The following is a 17,645-nucleotide window of genomic DNA, read 5'->3' on the forward strand; positions in this document are numbered from 1 at the left end:
AAGTAAACAATCAGGAATTTATCCAGATACTCACGGAAGATGTCATGCATAAAAGACTGAAACCTAGACCTTTGGGTGGTTCAGGACACAGGTATAGATATGGACATTCAAGGTCTGTCCTCTTGTATGGATCATATCTCTGCAAGGGTACAAAACATTCAAGATTTTGTGGTTCAGAATCCTATGTTAGAGCCTAAAATTCCTATTCCTGACTTATTTTCTGGGGATAGATCTAGGTTCTTGAATTTCAAAAATAATTGTAAACTGTTTCTAGCTTTGAAACCCCGCTCCTCTGGTGACCCCGTTCAACAGGTAAAAATCATTATTTCTTTGTTGCGTGGTGACCCTCAAGACTTTTCCCTTGCGCCAGGAGATCCGGCATTGCGTGATGTTGATGCGTTTTTTCTGGCGCTTGGATTGCTTTATGATGAACCTAATTCAGTGGATCAGGCAGAGAAAATCTTGCTGGCTTTGTGTCAGGGTCAGGATGAAGCGGAGGTGTACTGTCAGAAGTTTAGAAAGTTGTCTGTGCTTACTCAGTGGAATGAATGTGCCCTGGCGGCAATTTTCAGAAAGGGTCTTTCTGAAGCCCTTAAGGATGCCATGGTGGGATTTCCCACGCCTGCTGGTCTGAATGAGTCTATGTCTTTGGCCATTCAGATCGATCGGCGCATGCGTGAGCGCAAAGCTGTGCACCATCTGGCAGTATTCTCTGAGCATAGGCCTGAGCCTATGCAGTGTGATAGGACTTTGACCAGAACTGAACGGCAAGAACACAGACGTCGGAATGGGCTGTGTTTTTACTGTGGTGAATCCACTCATGCTATTTCCGATTGTCCTAAGCGCACTAAGCGGTTCGCTAGATCTGCCATCATTGGTACGGTACAGTCTAAATTTCTTTTGTCCGTTACTCTGATTTGCTCTCTGTCGTCCTATTCTGTAATGGCATTTGTGGATTCAGGCGCTGCCCTGAATTTGATGGACTTGGAGTTTGCCAGGCGCTGTGGTTTTTTCTTGGAGCCCTTGCAGTATCCTATTCCATTGAGAGGAATTGATGCTACGCCATTGGCCAAGAATTAGCCTCAGTACTGGACTCAATTGACCATGTGCATGGCTCCTGCACATCAGGAGAATATTTGCTTTTTGGTGTTGCATAATCTGTATGATGTGGTCGTTTTGGGGTTGCCATGGCTACAGGTCCACAATCCAGTGTTGGATTGGAAATCTATGTCTGTGTCCAGCTGGGGTTGTCAGGGGGTACATGGTGATGTTCCATTGCTCTCAATTTCACCTTCCACTCCTTCTGAAGTTCCTGAGTTTTTATCAGATTACCGGGATGTATTTGAAGAACCCAAATCTGGTGCCCTACCTCCTCATAGGGATTGCGAATGTGCTATTGATTTGATTCCTGGTAGTAAGTTTCCTAAGGGCCGTCTGTTTAATTTATCTGTGCCAGAGCACGCCACTATGCGGAGTTATATAAAGGAATCCTTGGAGAAGGGTCATATTCGCCCGTCGTCATCACTGTTGGGAGCAGGGTTCTTTTTTGTGGCCAAGAAGGATGGTTTTTTGAGACCTTGTATTGATTACCGCCTTCTCAATAAGATCACAGTCAAATTTCAGTATCCTTTGCCGCTGCTGTCTGATTTATTTGCTCGAATTAAGGGGGCTAGTTGGTTCACCAAGATAGATCTTCGTGGTGCGTATAATCTTGTGCGAATTAAACAGGGTGATGAATGGAAGACGGCATTTAATACGCCCGAGGGCCATTTTGAGTACCTGGTTATGCCATTCGGGCTTTCTAATGCTCCATCTGTGTTTCAGTCCTTTATGCATGACATCTTCCGAGAGTACCTGGATAGATTCATGATTGTATATTTGGATGACATTTTGGTCTTTTCGGATGATTGGGAATCTCATGTGAAGCAGGTCAGAATGGTGTTCCAGGTCCTTCGTGCGAATTCCTTGTTTGTGAAGGGGTCAAAGTGTCTCTTTGGAGTTCAGAAGGTTTCATTTTTGGGTTACATTTTTTCCCCTTCTACTATCGAGATGGACCCTGTTAAAGTTCAGGCCATTTACGATTGGACTCAGCCGACATCTGTGAAGAGCTTGCAGAAGTTTCTGGGCTTTGCTAATTTTTATTGTCGCTTCATTGCTAACTTTTCCAGTGTTGCTAAGCCGTTGACTGATTTGACCAAGAAAGGTGCTGATGTGGTCAATTGGTCCTCTGCGGCTGTAGAGGCTTTTCAGGAATTGAAGCGTCGTTTTGCTTCTGCCCCTGTGTTGTGCCAGCCAGATGTTTCGCTCCCTTTTCAGGTGGAGGTTGATGCTTCTGAAATTGGAGCTGCGGCTGTTTTGTCGCAAAGAAGTTCTGATGGCTCGGTGATGAAACCCTGTGCCTTCTTTTCTAGAAAATTCTCACCTGCTGAGCGCAATTATGATGTGGGCAATCGGGAGTTGTTGGCCATGAAGTGGGCATTCGAGGAGTGGCGACATTGGCTTGAAGGAGCTAAACATCGCGTGGTGGTCTTGACGGATCACAAGAATTTAACTTATCTCGAGTCTGCCAAACGGTTGAATCCTAGACAGGCTCGATGGTCGCTTTTTTTCTCCCATTTTGATTTTGTGGTTTCTTACCTTCCGGGATCTAAGAATGTGAAGGCTGACTCCCTGTCAAGGAGTTTTGTGCCTGACTCTCCGGGTGTTCCGGAGCCGGCGGGTATTCTTAAAGAAGGGGTAATTTTGTCTGCCATTTCCCCTGATTTGCGGCGTGTGCTGCAAAAGTTTCAGGCTGATAGACCTGACCGTTGTCCTACGGAGAAACAGTTTGTCCCTGATAGATGGACTAGTAGAGTTATCTCGGAGATTCATTTTTCAGTATTGGCTGATCATCCTGGAATCTTTGGTACCAGAGATTGAGTGGCTAGATCCTTTTGGTGGCCTTCTTTGTCACGGGATGTGCGTTCTTTTGTGCAGTCCTGTGGGATTTGTGCTCGGGCTAAGCCCTGCTGTTCTCGTGCCAGTGGTTTGCTTTTGCCCTTGCCGATCCCGAAGAGGCCTTGGACGCATATTTCCATGGATTTTATTTCTGATCTCCCTGTTTCTCAAAAGATGTCGGTCATTTGGGTGGTTTGTGATCGCTTCTCTAAGATGGTCCATTTGGTGCCCTTGTCTAAACTGCCTTCCTCCTCTGATTTGGTGCCATTGTTTTTCCAGCATGTGGTTCGTTTGCATGGCATTCCAGAGAACATCGTCTCGGACAGAGGTTCCCAGTTTGTTTCGAGGTTTTGGCGGTCCTTTTGCGCTAAGATGGGCATTGATTTGTCTTTTTCTTCGGCTTTCCATCCTCAGACTAATGGCCAAACCAAACGAACTAATCAGACTTTGGAGACATATCTGAGATGCTTTGTTTCTGCTGATCAGGATGATTGGGTGTCTTTCTTGCCTTTGGCTGAGTTCGCCCTTAATAATCGGGCCTAGGGATGAGCGACCTTTACTTTTATAGGATCGGGTCGGGTTTCACGAAACCTGACTTTTTCAAAAGTCGGGTCGAGTGAAATCGGCCGATCGTATAAAAAAGTCGGGGTCGGGGTCGTGCGAAACCCGAAACCCAATGCAGTGCATTGGGTTTCCATGGTTCCCAGGGTCTGAAGGAGCGGAAACTCTCCTTCAGGCCCTGCGATCCATATTTTAGTGTAAAATAAAGAATTAAAATAAAAAATATCGCAATACTTACCCTCTGACGCGCCCTGGTACTAACCGGCAGTCTTCCTTCCTTAGAATCAGCCTTCCAGGACCTGGCGGTGACGTCGCGCTGACGTCGCGGCTTGTGATTGGCCGCGCGGCCGCCCATGTGACCGCTCGCGCGACCAATCAGAAGCCGTGACGTCACCGAAGGTCCTTCAAGCGCTGATTCTTAGGAAGGAAGGCTGTCGGAAGGAAGCAGGGCGCTTCCGAGGGTGAGTATATACCTAACAGGTGACCTCTCAGATCGTTACTCCATGCCAGCTGTCAATGTTTTAGCATTGGTTCAGTTCGCTCCTGGATCTCTCTGGTGACCTGCCTTCTCCTGCAGAAGCTAAGTTTCTGATAGTCATTATTTGTTCATTGTTTTTTTGTCCAGCTGGTTTCCATGATTTTGTCTTGCTAGCTGGAAGCTCTGGGATGCAGGGTGGCCCCTCCGCACCGTGAGTCGGTGCGGAGGTCTTTTTTGTACACTCTGCGTGGTCTTTTGTAGGTTTTTGTGCTGATCGCAAAGTTACCTTTCCTATCCTCTGTCTATTTAGTAAGTCTGGCCTCCCTTTGCTGATACCTGTTTCTTTTCTGCGTTTGTGACTTTCATCTTTACTCACAGTCAATATATGTGGGGGGCTTCCTTTACCTTTGGGGAATTTCTCTGAGGCAAGGTAGGCTTTATTTTCTATCTCTAGGGCTAGCTAGTTCTTAGGCTGTGACGAGGCGCCTAGGTCTGGACAGGAGCGCTCCACGGCTATTTTTAGTGTGTGTGATAGGATTAGGGCTTGCGGTCAGCAGAGCTCCCACATCCCAGAGCTCGTCCTGTATGAGGTTTAACTATCAGGTCATTCCGGGTGCTCCTAACCACCAGGTCATAACAGGACAGGTAGAGAGTGACAGACTCCACACTACACATGGAGGGCATGTAGAGAGTGACAGACTCAACACTGCACATGGAGGGCAGGTAGAGAGTGACAGACAATACACCTCACATGGAAGGCAGGTAGAGAGTGACAGACTCCACAATACACATGGACGGCAGGTAGAGAGTGACAGACTCCACACTGCACATGGAGGGAATGTAGAGAGTGACTGACCCCCACACTACACATGGAGGGAATGTAGAGAGTGACAGACCTCACACTACATATAGAGGGCAGGTAGAGAGTGACAGACTCTATACTACACATGGAAGTCATTTAGAGAGTGACAGACTCCACACTACACATGGAGGGCACATAGAGAGTGACAGACTCCACACTGCACATGGAGGGCAGGTAGAGAGTGACAGACATCACACCTCACATGGAAGGCAGGTAGAGAGTGACAGACTCCACAATACACATGGACGGCAGGTAGAGAGTGACAGACTCCACACTGCACATGGAGGGAATGTAGAGAGTGACTGACCCCCACACTACACATGGAGGGAATGTAGAGAGTGACAGACCTCACACTACATATAGAGGTCATTTAGAGAGTGACAGACTCCACACTACACATGGAGGGCACATAGAGAGTGACAGACTCCACACTACACATGGAGGGCAGGTAGAGTGACAGACTCCACACTACACATGGAGGGCACATAGAGAGTCACAGACACCACACTACACATGGAGGGCAGGTAGAGAGTGAAATACTCCACACTACACATGGACGGCAGGTGTTATGATCTGGTGGCCTTGGAGCAGCATGAGACGTACTCTGGAGAAGGTGGTCCCTGTACTGACCGCAAATCCTGAACCTAGCAGCGCAACTAAAAGTAGCTGTGGGGGGTACCTAAAACTAGGATCACCAGAAGACCGGGGTCTTAATGCAAAAAACAGTTTACAGTTATTTTTGAAACTCAAAAATTTGGATCTGTCACCAAAGAATAAATCAGGAGTGGGAATCTTAGGTTCTAAGGCAGGAGTTTGAACAATGAAATCTGAAATACCCTGTACCCTAGCAACAAGCTGATCCACCCGAGAAACTAACTCCTGAACATTCATGTTAATACTAGACTCCGTAGCCACCCAAAGGTAAAGAGGGAGGAACAGACCAAACAGGCTAAGGAAAAAAAATGGTTCAAAATCTTTCCACCCTTCTTCTGAGATGCAATTAACTCATTGTTGGCCAGTTGTACTGTTATGATCTGGTGGCCTTGGAGCAGCATGAGACGTACTCTGGAGAAGGTGGTCCCTGTACTGACCGCAAACCCTGAACCTAGCAGCGCAACTAAAAGTAGCCGTGGGGGGTACCTAACACTCCCTAGACCCCTCGGCACAGCCTAAGATCTAACTACCCCTAAAGACAGAAACAGGAAACCTATCTTGCCTCAGAGAAAATCCCCAAAGGATAGATAGCCCCCCCACAAATATTGACTGTGAGAGGAGAGGGAAAAAACATACGCAGATATGAAATCAGATTTTAGTATAGGAGGCCATACTGGCTAAAAAGAAAGAATAGAACAGAGTACTATGCGGTCAGTATTAAACCACTAGAAAATATCCACCGCAGAAAATACGGATCACCACATCTGACTAAAGGCATTGGGGGTATATCTGCATCTCCAGAGAAATAGCTAGGCTGCAAAAAATCCTTCACAGACCAAGCTGGAAAAGACAAAAACATGAAAATGCACAGAACTATAAGGTCCACTGCAGGTGGACAGCAAAAACAAAGCCAGGACTTATCTTAGTAGAAAAACACAGCAAACTGGAGAGACCAGTGGCGATCATGTGATATGACATCCTGTACCACATGACTCCACCGCCGGCGAGCGTCCTGTCACCATGACTGCGCATGCGTCATGGATGTGGTGGCAATAAGCGTAGTGTACGCTATGTTAGATACGTTGTGGTTCCTCGCTGCTAAGCGTTCTGTCTCCATGACAACGCACACGCTAGAGAGTATGGCAGCAATGAGTCCTGGGAGTTCTATGGTTAAATACCAGCTGAGACGCTAATTACATCAGTGTGTTCAGATCCTCCCCCTATCAGATTAAGGCATTATGATTGGTCCTTGGGGCTTTTTATACCTGTAGTTCCCCTTCCTTCCTTACCCCTTGAGAAAGGCCACACGCCGAAACGCGCGTTGGGGTGGACACTCCTGGACTTCTTTCCTGGTGCTATACGGGTAAATATACTGTTTATCTTATGTGGCTCTGTTGTGGCCCTCTCCACTCTTTGGATTAATATTCTATACCCTAGCACCAAGTTGTGTTATAATCAGGCAGTATGGGCGCCGTGCAATATCTATATAGTACTATACTTCATGGTGGCAGGTATGTACTGAGCCGCCTGTATACAACTGTATGATTATCCTTCAGTCCTGTGTGTCCTTATTCTGACATGTGTTATGTGGTTGTACTCCCCTCCCATTCCAGGTGTTTGTTATCTTTTTCTGATCTTCTAATAAATTTATATGCATTATTCTAAATAATTTTGGGATTTTCTTTGTCGTGTGTTTTTTTCTTTGGTTGACAAACTGGAGAGACCAGCAGGGAAGTGAATCCTTCAAGAACAATGGACAACTGGCACTGACTAAAGGATCCAGCAAAGCTATATACCCCAGTCAGTCCTGCAATTAGTAGATACACATGTCCACTCCTGCAATCCAGGCACAACTGCATTACCCTCTACAACCACCGGAGGGAGCCCAAAAGCTGAATTCACAACAGTACCCCCCCTTGAGGAGGGGTCACCGAACCCTCATCAGAGCCCCCAGGCCGATCAGGATGAGCCCGATGAAAGGCACGAACCAAATCAACGGCATGGACATCAGAGGCAGAAACCCAAGAATTATCCTCCTGGCCATAACCCTTCCACTTGACAAGTTACTGAAGCTTCCGCCTCGAAAAACGAGAATCCAAAATCTTCTCAACAACATATTCCAACTCACCATCGACCAATACAGGGGCCGGAGGATCAACAGAGGGAACAACGGGCTCCACATATTTCCGCAACAAAAATTTATGGAAGACATTTTGAATAGCAAACGAGGCCAGAAGCGCCAGGCAAAAGGACACCGGATTAATAATCTCAGAAATTCTATAAGGACCAATAAATCGAGGCTTAAACTTAGGGGAAGAAACCTTCATAGGAACATGACGGGAAGATAACCAAACCAGATCACCAACCCGAAGCCGGGAACCAACACACTGACGACAGTTAGCAAAACGCTGAGCCTCCTCCTGAGACAGCACCAAATTGTCCACCACATAAGCCCAAATCTGCTGCAACCTGTCGACCACAGAATCCACACCAGGGAAGTCAGAAGGCTCAACCTGCCCAGAAGAAAAACGAGGATGAACACCAAAACTACAAAAAAAAGACGAAACCAAAGTAGCCGAACTAGCCCGATTATTAAGGGCAAACTCGGCCAATGGCAAAAAAGCCACCCAATCATCCTGATCAGCAGACACAAAGCATCTCAAATAGGTCTCCAAGGTCTGATTAGTTCGCTCAGTTAGGCCATTTGTCTGAGGATGAAATGCAGAGGAAAAAGACAAATCAATGCCCAGCTTGGCACAAAAGGCCCGCCAAAACCTAGAAACAAACTGGGAACCTCTGTCAGACACAATATTCTCCGGAATACCATGCAAACGTACCACATGCTGAAAAAACAACGGAACCAAATCAGAAGAAGAAGGCAATTTAGGCAAAGGCACCAAATGAACCATCTTAGAAAATCGGTCACAGACAACCCAGATAACCGACATTCTTTGGGAAACAGGAAGATCGGAAATAAAATCCATAGAAATATGCGTCCAAGGTCTCTCAGGGACCGGCAATGGCAAAAGCAACCCACCAGCGCGGGAACAGCAAGGCTTATCCCGCGCACAAATCCAACAGGACTGCACAAAAGAACGCACATCCCGTGACAAAGAAGGCCACCAAGAGGACCTACCAACCAAATCTCTGGAACCAAAAATCCCAGGATGGCCAGCAAACACAGAACAATGAACCTCAGAAATCACTTTACTAGTCCATCTATCAGAAACAAACAGTTTCCCCACAGGACAGCGGTCAGGCTTATCAGCCTGAAATTCCTGAAGAACCCGTCGCAAATCAGGGGAGATGGCAGAAAGAATCACCCCTTCCTTCAAAATGCTGACCGGCTCAAGAACCCCAGGGGAATCAGGAAAAAAACTCCTAGAGAGGGCATCCGCCTTAACATTCTTAGTACCAGGAATGTACGAGACCACAAAATCAAAACGGGAGAAAAACAGGGACCATCGAGCCTGTCTAGGATTCAGCTGTTTGGCAGACTCGAGGTAAATCAGATTCTTATGATCGGTCAGGACCACAATACGGTGCTTGGCCCCCGCAAGCCAATGTCGCCACTCCTCAAATGCCCACTTCATAGCCAACAACTCCCGATTGCCGACATCATAATTGCGTTCCGTAGGCGAAAACTTCCAAGAAAAGAAGGCACACGGTTTCATCAAAGAACCATCAGAATTCCTCTGAGACAAAACGGCCCCTGCCCCAATCTCAGACGCGTCATCCTCAACCTGAAATGGAAGAGAAACATCTGGCTGATGCAACACAGGGGCAGAAGTAAATCGGCGTTTAAGCTCCTGAAAGGCAGAAACAGCCGCGGAGGACCAATTCGTCACATCAGCGCCTTTCTTGGTCAAATCGGTCAGAGGTTTAACCACACTGGAGAAGTTGGCAATGAAACGACGATAAAAATTAGCAAAGCCCAAGAATTTCTGAAGGCTCTTCACAGATCTGGGCTGAATCCAATCATGAATGGCCTGAACCTTAACTGGATCCATTTCTATAGATGAGGGAGAAAAAATGAAACCCAAAAAAGAAACCTTCTGCACTCCAAAGAGGCACTTTGACCCCTTCACAAATAAAGCATTATTACGGAGGATCTGAAATACCATCCTGACCTGTTTCACATGAGACTCCCAATCATTGGAAAAAATCAAAATATCATCCAAATATACAACCATGAATTTATCAAGATAACTCCGAAAGATATCATGCATGAAGGATTGGAACACAGATGGGGCATTAGAGAGTCCGAATGGCATCACAAGGTATTCAAAATGGCCTTCAGGCGTATTAAATGCAGTTTTCCATTCGTCACCCTGCTTGATATGAATAAGATTATATGCCCCTCGAAGGTCAATCTTAGTAAACCAGCTAGCCCCCTTAATCCTAGCAAACAAATCAGTAAGCAAAGGCAAGGGGTATTGAAATTTGACCGTGATCTTATTCAAGAGGCGATAATCAATACAGGGTCTCAAGGAGCCATCTTTCTTGGCAACAAAAAAGAACCCCGCTCCCAACGGTGAAGAAGATGGCCGAATATGCCCTTTCTCCAAAGACTCCTTAATATAGCTCCGCATGGCGGTATGTTCAGGCACAGACAGGTTGAAAAGTTGACCCTTAGGGAACTTACAACCTGGAATCAAATCAATAGCACAATCACAGTCCCTATGCGGTGGAAGGGAACTGGATTTGGGCTCATCGAATACATCCTGGAAGTCAGACAAAAACTCAGGAATAGGGTTGAGCGTCCTTGACCTTTTTAGAGTCGAGCCGTGTTTCGCGAAACCCGACTATCTTAGAAGTCGAGTCGAGTGGAATCGGCCGATTATCGCGAAAAGTCAGGTATCGCCCGAAACACGAAACCCAATGCAAGTCAATGGGGGAGCATAGTCGGCAGTGAGTGGAGGCCAGGAAAACACCTACACTGCCCATTTTAATGGCAAAAACATCCATTCTTGTTACAGAAGCTTGTCAATCGTAATTTACCTTATAATAATTGGAAGGCATTTGAAATTGGGGGTCATTTGGCTAAAGTTGTGGGGGGTAGGGCTGGTTCAAGTAATTAGTGGGCCCAGGAAATCTGGAACACGTCACGGCAGTGGAGCAGGGAGAGGTAAGTATTTCAACTTTGCAAGTGCTGAGATCCTGAGCAAGCAGGGGGGCCCACTCGTTGGCATTGGCACTGGCACAGGGCCCCTCAAAGTACAGCGGTGTGTTTGCACGGCGGGGTCGCCTCCCACCGGCAGCAACACTTTTGCATACTATGAGAGGCCCTGTGCCAGTGACGTCGCCAACTAGTATTCCTCCCCTCACCTGATGGAAGGAACCTGCACTTTCATCTGCACCTTCCTCTTTGTCCCCGTGTAAGGTGGTATGGTATGCGGGAAGAGGAACCTGACTTTCAGCAGGGTCACAATCTTGCTGTGCAGCGTGCACGGGGAATTTTGCGTTATGGGTAGTGTTGAGCATTCCGATACCGCAAGTATCGGGTATTGGCCGGTACTTGCGGTATCGGAATTCCGATACCGAGATCCGTTATTTTTGTGATATCGGGTATCGGTATCGGATCAATTGAAATGTGTAAAATAAAGAATTAAAATAAAAAATATTGATATGCTCACCTCTCCGGCGGCCCCTGGACATCACGCTGCTAACCGGGAGGCTTCTTTGTTTAAAATGCGCGCCTTTAGGACCTGCGAATGACGTCCCAGCTTCTGATTGGTCGCGTGCCGCCCATGTGACCGCCACGCAACCAATCAGAAGCCGTGACGTCATTTGCAGGTCCTCAATTCCTAGAATTAGGAGTTTATTGAATGAGAATGACGTCGCAACTTCTGATTGGTCGCGTGCCGCCCATGTGACCGGCACGCGACCAATCAGAAGCAGCTACGTCATTCTCATTCACAAAAACTCCTAATTCTAGGAATTGAGGACCTGCGAATGACGTTGCGGCTTCTGATTGGTCGCGTGCCGGTCACATGGGCGGCACGCGACCAATCAGAAGCCGGGACGTCATTCGCAGGTCCTAAAGGCGCGCATTTTAAACAAAGAAGCCTCCCGGTTAGCAGCATGATGTCCAGGGGCCGCCGGAGAGGTGAGCATATCAATATTTTTTATTTTAATTCTTTATTTTACACATTTCTATGGATCCCAGGGCCTGAAGGAGAGTTTCCTCTCCTTCACACCCTGGGAACCATGAGAATACCTTCCGATACTTGATGTCCCATTGACTTGTATTGGTATCGGATATCGGTATCGGCGATATCCGATATTTTTCGGGTATCGGCCAATACTATCCGATACCGATACTTTCAAGTATCGGACGGTATCGCTCAACACTAGTTATGGGTCAATGTACCAGCAGACTCATCTATCACTGGCTGGGCAATGGGCAGGATGAGGAGGAAACACAGATATAGGCCCAAAGAATAAAGTGAGCTAAATGCAGTTCAAAATTGGTAACACAGGACTAACCAGGGGGCATTGCAGTGGAGGACAACTGGAATGAGAGGCTGACACAGAGAGTAGGCCCAAATCAGTAAGTAGTCGAAATGCAGTTCAAAATTGGCAACCGTAGTAAACAGGCGGCACAGCTTTGTTCAGTGGAGGAGAACAGCAAGGAGTGGCAGACACCGATAGTAGGCCCCAACCCATCTAGTAGGCCAAATGCAGTCTAACATTAACAACTACTTAACGAGAGCCTGAAAATGGAATTTCAGGACAGGAAACCAGGAGAACAGCAAGGAGCGGCAGACACTGTTAGTAGGCCCCAAACCAACTAGTACGCCAAATGCAGTTGTTCCATTTAACCACTATTTAACAAGAGCCTGAAGATAGAAGCTCAGGAAAGGCAACCTGGAGAACACCTTGGAGTGGAACACACCGTCTCTACACCCCATACACAATTTATAGGCCTAATGCAGTGTAGTTTCCAACAACTACTAAACGAGAGCATTAAGATCGAAGCAATGGCGAGGAAACCTGGGGAACACCTTGGAGTGGAACACACCATCTCTCTACACCCCATACCCAATTTGTAGGCCTAATGCAGTGTAGTTTCCAACAACTACTAAACGAGAGCCAGAATATCGAAGCAATGGAGAGGAAACCTGGAGAACACCTTGGAGTGTAACACACCATCTCTCTACACCCCATACCCAATTTGTAGGCCTAATGCAGCGTAGTTTCCAACAACTACTAAACGAGAGCATTAAGATCGAAGCAATGGCGAGGAAACCTGGGGAACACCTTGGAGTGGAACACACCATCTCTCTACACCCCATACCCATTTTGTAGGCCTAATGCAGTGTAGTTTCCAACAACTACTAAACGAGAGCCTGAAGATAGAAGCTCAGGAAAGGCAACCTGGAGAACACCTTGGAGTGGAACACACCGTCTCTACACCCCATACCCAATTTGTAGGCCTAATGCAGTGTAGTTTTCTACAACTACTAAACGAGAGTCGGAAGACCGAAGCAATGTGGACGAAACCTGGGGCACACCTTGGGGCGGCAGACACCGTTAGTAGGCCCTACCAAAGTTGTACCCCCAATGCAGTTTTAAAATTCCTAGAGGCTGAAAACAAGACTATTGACGCTCAGCTTTTTTCAAAGGAACACAGCTGAATTGAGTGGCGCAGACAGACACAGGTAGTAGGCCTTAAACCAAAAATTGTGGCTCACTGCAGCTTAAAAAAGGTTACAGGGGTACACAGGCAGCATTGCTCTGGGCAGTGGAGGACAATTTCAATAGTGGACCGCAGACAGACTTTGTACGCCTACTATTAAAAAAAGGATGCTCTATGCAATAAAAAATAGGTTCCAGGGGTACACGGGCAGCAGTGGTCTGGTCAGTGTAGGAGTAGTAGAAAGAAGGGACCGCAGACAGGCTTCGAAGGCCTAACATAACAAAATAGGGCTGTTGGCAATTTAAAATTGGTTCCAGGGGTACACGGGCAGCAATGGTCTGGTCAGTGTAGTAGTAGTAGAAAGAAGGGACCGCAGAGAGGCTTCGAAGGCCTAACATAACAAAATAGGGCTGTTGGCAATTTAAAATTGGTTCCAGGGGTACACGGGCAGCAGTAGAATGGTCAGTGGAGGCCTTGTGGAAGGAGGGACCGCAGACAGGCTTCGAAGGCCTAACATAACAAAATAGGGCTGTTGGCAATTTAAAATTGGTTCCAGGGGTACACGGGCAGCAGTAGAATGGTCAGTGGAGGCCTAGTGGAAGGAGGGACCGCAGACAGGCTTCGAAGGCCTAACATAAAAAAAATTGGGCTGGCTGTAGGCAATTTAAAATTGGTTCCAGGGGTACACGGGCAGCAGTAGAATGGTCAGTGGAGGCCTTGTGGAAGGAGGGACCGCAGACAGGCTTCAAAGGCCTAATATAAAAAAATTGGGCTGTAGGCTATTTAAAATTGGTTCCAGGAGTACACGGGCAGCAGTAGAATGGTCAGTGGAGGCCTAGTGGAAGGAGGGACCGCAGACAGGCTTCGAAGGCCTAACATAAAAAAAATTGGGCTGGCTGTAGGCAATTTAAAATTGGTTCCAGGGGTACACGGGCAGCAGTAGAATGGTCAGTGGAGGCCTAGTGGAAGGAGGGACCGCAGACAGGCTTCGAAGGCCTAACATAAAAAAAATTGGGCTGGCTGTAGGCAATTTAAAATTGGTTCCAGGGGTACACGGGCAGCAGTAGAATGGTCAGTGGAGGCCTAGTGGAAGGAGGGACCGCAGACAGGCTTCGAAGGCCTAACATAAAAAAAATTGGGCTGGCTGTAGGCAATTTAAATTTGGTTCCAGGGGTACACGGGCAGCAATGGTCTGGTCAGTGTAATAGTAGTAGAAAGAAGGGACCGCAGACAGGCTTCGAAGGCCTAACATAACAAAATAGGGCTGTCGGCAATTTAAAATTGGTTCCAGGGGTACACGGGCAGCAATGGTCTGGTCAGTGTAGTAGTAGTAGAAAGAAGGGACCGCAGAGAGGCTTCGAAGGCCTAACATAACAAAATAGGGCTGTTGGCAATTTAAAATTGGTTCCAGGGGTACACGGGCAGCAGTAGAATGGTCAGTGGAGGCCTTGTGGAAGGAGAGACCGCAGACAGGCTTCGAAGGCCTAACATAACAAAATAGGGCTGTTGGCAATTTAAAATCGGTTCCAGGGGTACACGGGCAGCAGTAGAATGGTCAGTGGAGGCCTAGTGGAAGGAGGGACCGCAGACAGGCTTCGAAGGCCTAACATAAAAAAAATTGGGCTGGCTGTAGGCAATTTAAAATTGGTTCCAGGGGTACACGGGCAGCAGTAGAATGGTCAGTGGAGGCCATGTGGCAAGAGGGACCGCAGACAGGCTTCGAAGGCCTAACATAACAAAATAGGGCTGTTGGCAATTTAAAATTGGTTCCAGGGGTACACGGGCAGCAGTAGAACGGTCAGTGGAGGCCTAGTGTAAGGAGGGACCGCAGACAGACTTCGAAGGCCTAACATAAAAAAAATTGGGCTGGCTGTAGGCAATTTAAATTTGGTTCCAGGGGTACACGGGCAGCAATGGTCTGGTCAGTGTAGTAGTAGTAGAAAGAAGGGACCGCAGACAGGCTTCGAAGGCCTAACATAACAAAATAGGGCTGTTGGCAATTTAAAATTGGTTCCAGGGGTACACGGGCAGCAATGGTCTGGTCAGTGTAGTAGTAGTAGAAAGAAGGGACCGCAGAGAGGCTTCGAAGGCCTAACATAACAAAAATAGGGCTGTTGGCAATTTAAAATTGGTTCCAGGGGTACACGGGCAGCAGTAGAATGGTCATTGGAGGCCTTGTGGAAGGAGGGACCGCAGACAGGCTTCGAAGGCCTAATATAAGAAAATAGGGCTGTTGGCAATTTAAAATTGGTTCCAGGGGTACACGGGCAGCAGTAGAATGGTCAGTGGAGGCCTAGTGGAAGGAGGGACCGCAGACAGGCTTCGAAGGCCTAACATAAAAAAAATTGGGCTGGCTGTAGGCAATTTAAATTTGGTTCCAGGGGTACACGGGCAGCAATGGTCTGGTCAGTGTAATAGTAGTAGAAAGAAGGGACCGCAGACAGGCTTCGAAGGCCTAACATAACAAAATAGGGCTGTTGGCAATTTAAAATTGGTTCCGGGGGTACACGGGCAGCAATGGTCAGGTCAGTGTAGTAGTAGTAGAAAGAAGGGACGGCTGAGAGGCTTCGAAGGCCTAACATAACAAAATTGGGCTGTTGGCAATTTAAAATTGGTTCCAGGGGTACACGGGCAGCAGTAGAATGGTCAGTGGAGGCCTTGTGGAAGGAGGGACCGCAGACAGGCTTCGAAGGCCTAACATAACAAAATAGGGCTGTTGGCAATTTAAAATTGGTTCCAGGGGTACACGGGCAGCAGTAGAATGGTCAGTGGAGGCCTAGTGGAAGGAGGGACCCCAGACAGGCTTCGAAGGCCTAACATAAAAAAAATTGGGCTGGCTGTAGGCAATTTAAAATTGGTTCCAGGGGTACATGGGCAGCAGTAGAATGGTCAGTGGAGGCCTTGTGGAAGGAGGGACCGCAGACAGGCTTCGAAGGCCTAACATAACAAAATAGGGCTGTTGGAAATTTAAAATTGGTTCCAGGGGTACACGGGCAGCAGTAGAACGGTCAGTGGAGGCCTAGTGGAAGGAGGGACCGCAGACAGGCTTCGAAGGCCTAACATAACAAAATAGGGCTGTTGGCAATTTAAAATTGGTTCCAGGGGTACACGGGCAGCAGTAGAATGGTCAGTGGAGGCCTAGTGGAAGGAGGGACCCCAGACAGGCTTCGAAGGCCTAACATAAAAAAAATTGGGCTGGCTGTAGGCAATTTAAAATTGGTTCCAGGGGTACATGGGCAGCAGTAGAATGGTCAGTGGAGGCCTTGTGGAAGGAGGGACCGCAGACAGGCTTCGAAGGCCTAACATAACAAAATAGGGCTGTTGGAAATTTAAAATTGGTTCCAGGGGTACACGGGCAGCAGTAGAACGGTCAGTGGAGGCCTAGTGGAAGGAGGGACCGCAGAAAGGCTTTGAAGGCCTAACATAAAAAAAATTGGGCTGGCTGTAGGCAATTAAAATTTGGTTCCAGGGGTACACGGGCAGCAATAGTCTGGTCAGTGTAGTAGTAGTAGAAAGAAGGGACCGCAGAGAGGCTTCGAAGGCCTAACATAACAAAATAGGGCTGTTGGCAATTTAAAATTGGTTCCAGGGGTACACGGGCAGCAATGGTCTGGTCAGTGTAGTAGTAGTAGAAAGAAGGGACCACAGAGAGGCTTCGAAGGCCTAACATAACAAATAGGGCTGTTGGCAATTTAAAATTGGTTCCAGGGGTACACGGGCAGCAGTAGAATGGTCAGTGGAGGCCTTGTGGAAGGAGGGACCGCAGACAGGCTTTGAAGGCCTAACATAACAAAATAGGGCTGTTGGCAATTTAAAATTGGTTCCAGGGGTGCACGGGCAGCAGTAGAATGGTCAGTGGAGGCCTAGTGGAAGGAGGGACCGCAGACAGGCTTCGAAGGCCTAACATAAAAAAATTGGGCTGGCTGTAGGCAATTTAAATTTGGTTCCAGGGTAACACGGCCAGCAGTGGTCTGGTCAGTGTAATAGTAGTAGAAAGAAGGGACCGCAGACAGGCTTCGAAGGCCTAACATAACAAAATAGGGCTGTTGGCAATTTAAAATTGGTTCCAGGGGTACACGGGCAGCAATGGTCTGGTCAGTGTAGTAGTAGTAGAAAGAAGGGACCGCAGAGAGGCTTCGAAGGCCTAACATAACAAAATAGGGCTGTTGGCAATTTAAAATTGGTTCCAGGGGTACACGGGCAGCAGTAGAATGGTCAGTGGAGGCCTTGTGGAAGGAGGGACCGCAGACAGGCTTCGAAGGCCTAACATAACAAAATAGGGCTGTTGGCAATTTAAAATTGGTTCCAGGGGTACACGGGCAGCAGTAGAATGGTCAGTGGAGGCCTAGTGGAAGGAGGGACTGCAGACAGGCTTCGAAGGCCTAACATAAAAAAAATTGGGCTGGCTGTAGGCAATTTAAAATTGGTTCCAGGGGTACACGGACAGCAGTAGAATGGTCAGTGGAGGCCTAGTGGAAGGAGGGACCGCAGACAGGCTTCGAAGGCCTAAC

The sequence above is a fragment of the Ranitomeya imitator genome, chromosome 4, assembly GCF_032444005.1.
Source record: "Ranitomeya imitator isolate aRanImi1 chromosome 4, aRanImi1.pri, whole genome shotgun sequence".
In the NCBI taxonomy this organism is placed as follows: domain Eukaryota; kingdom Metazoa; phylum Chordata; class Amphibia; order Anura; family Dendrobatidae; genus Ranitomeya; species Ranitomeya imitator.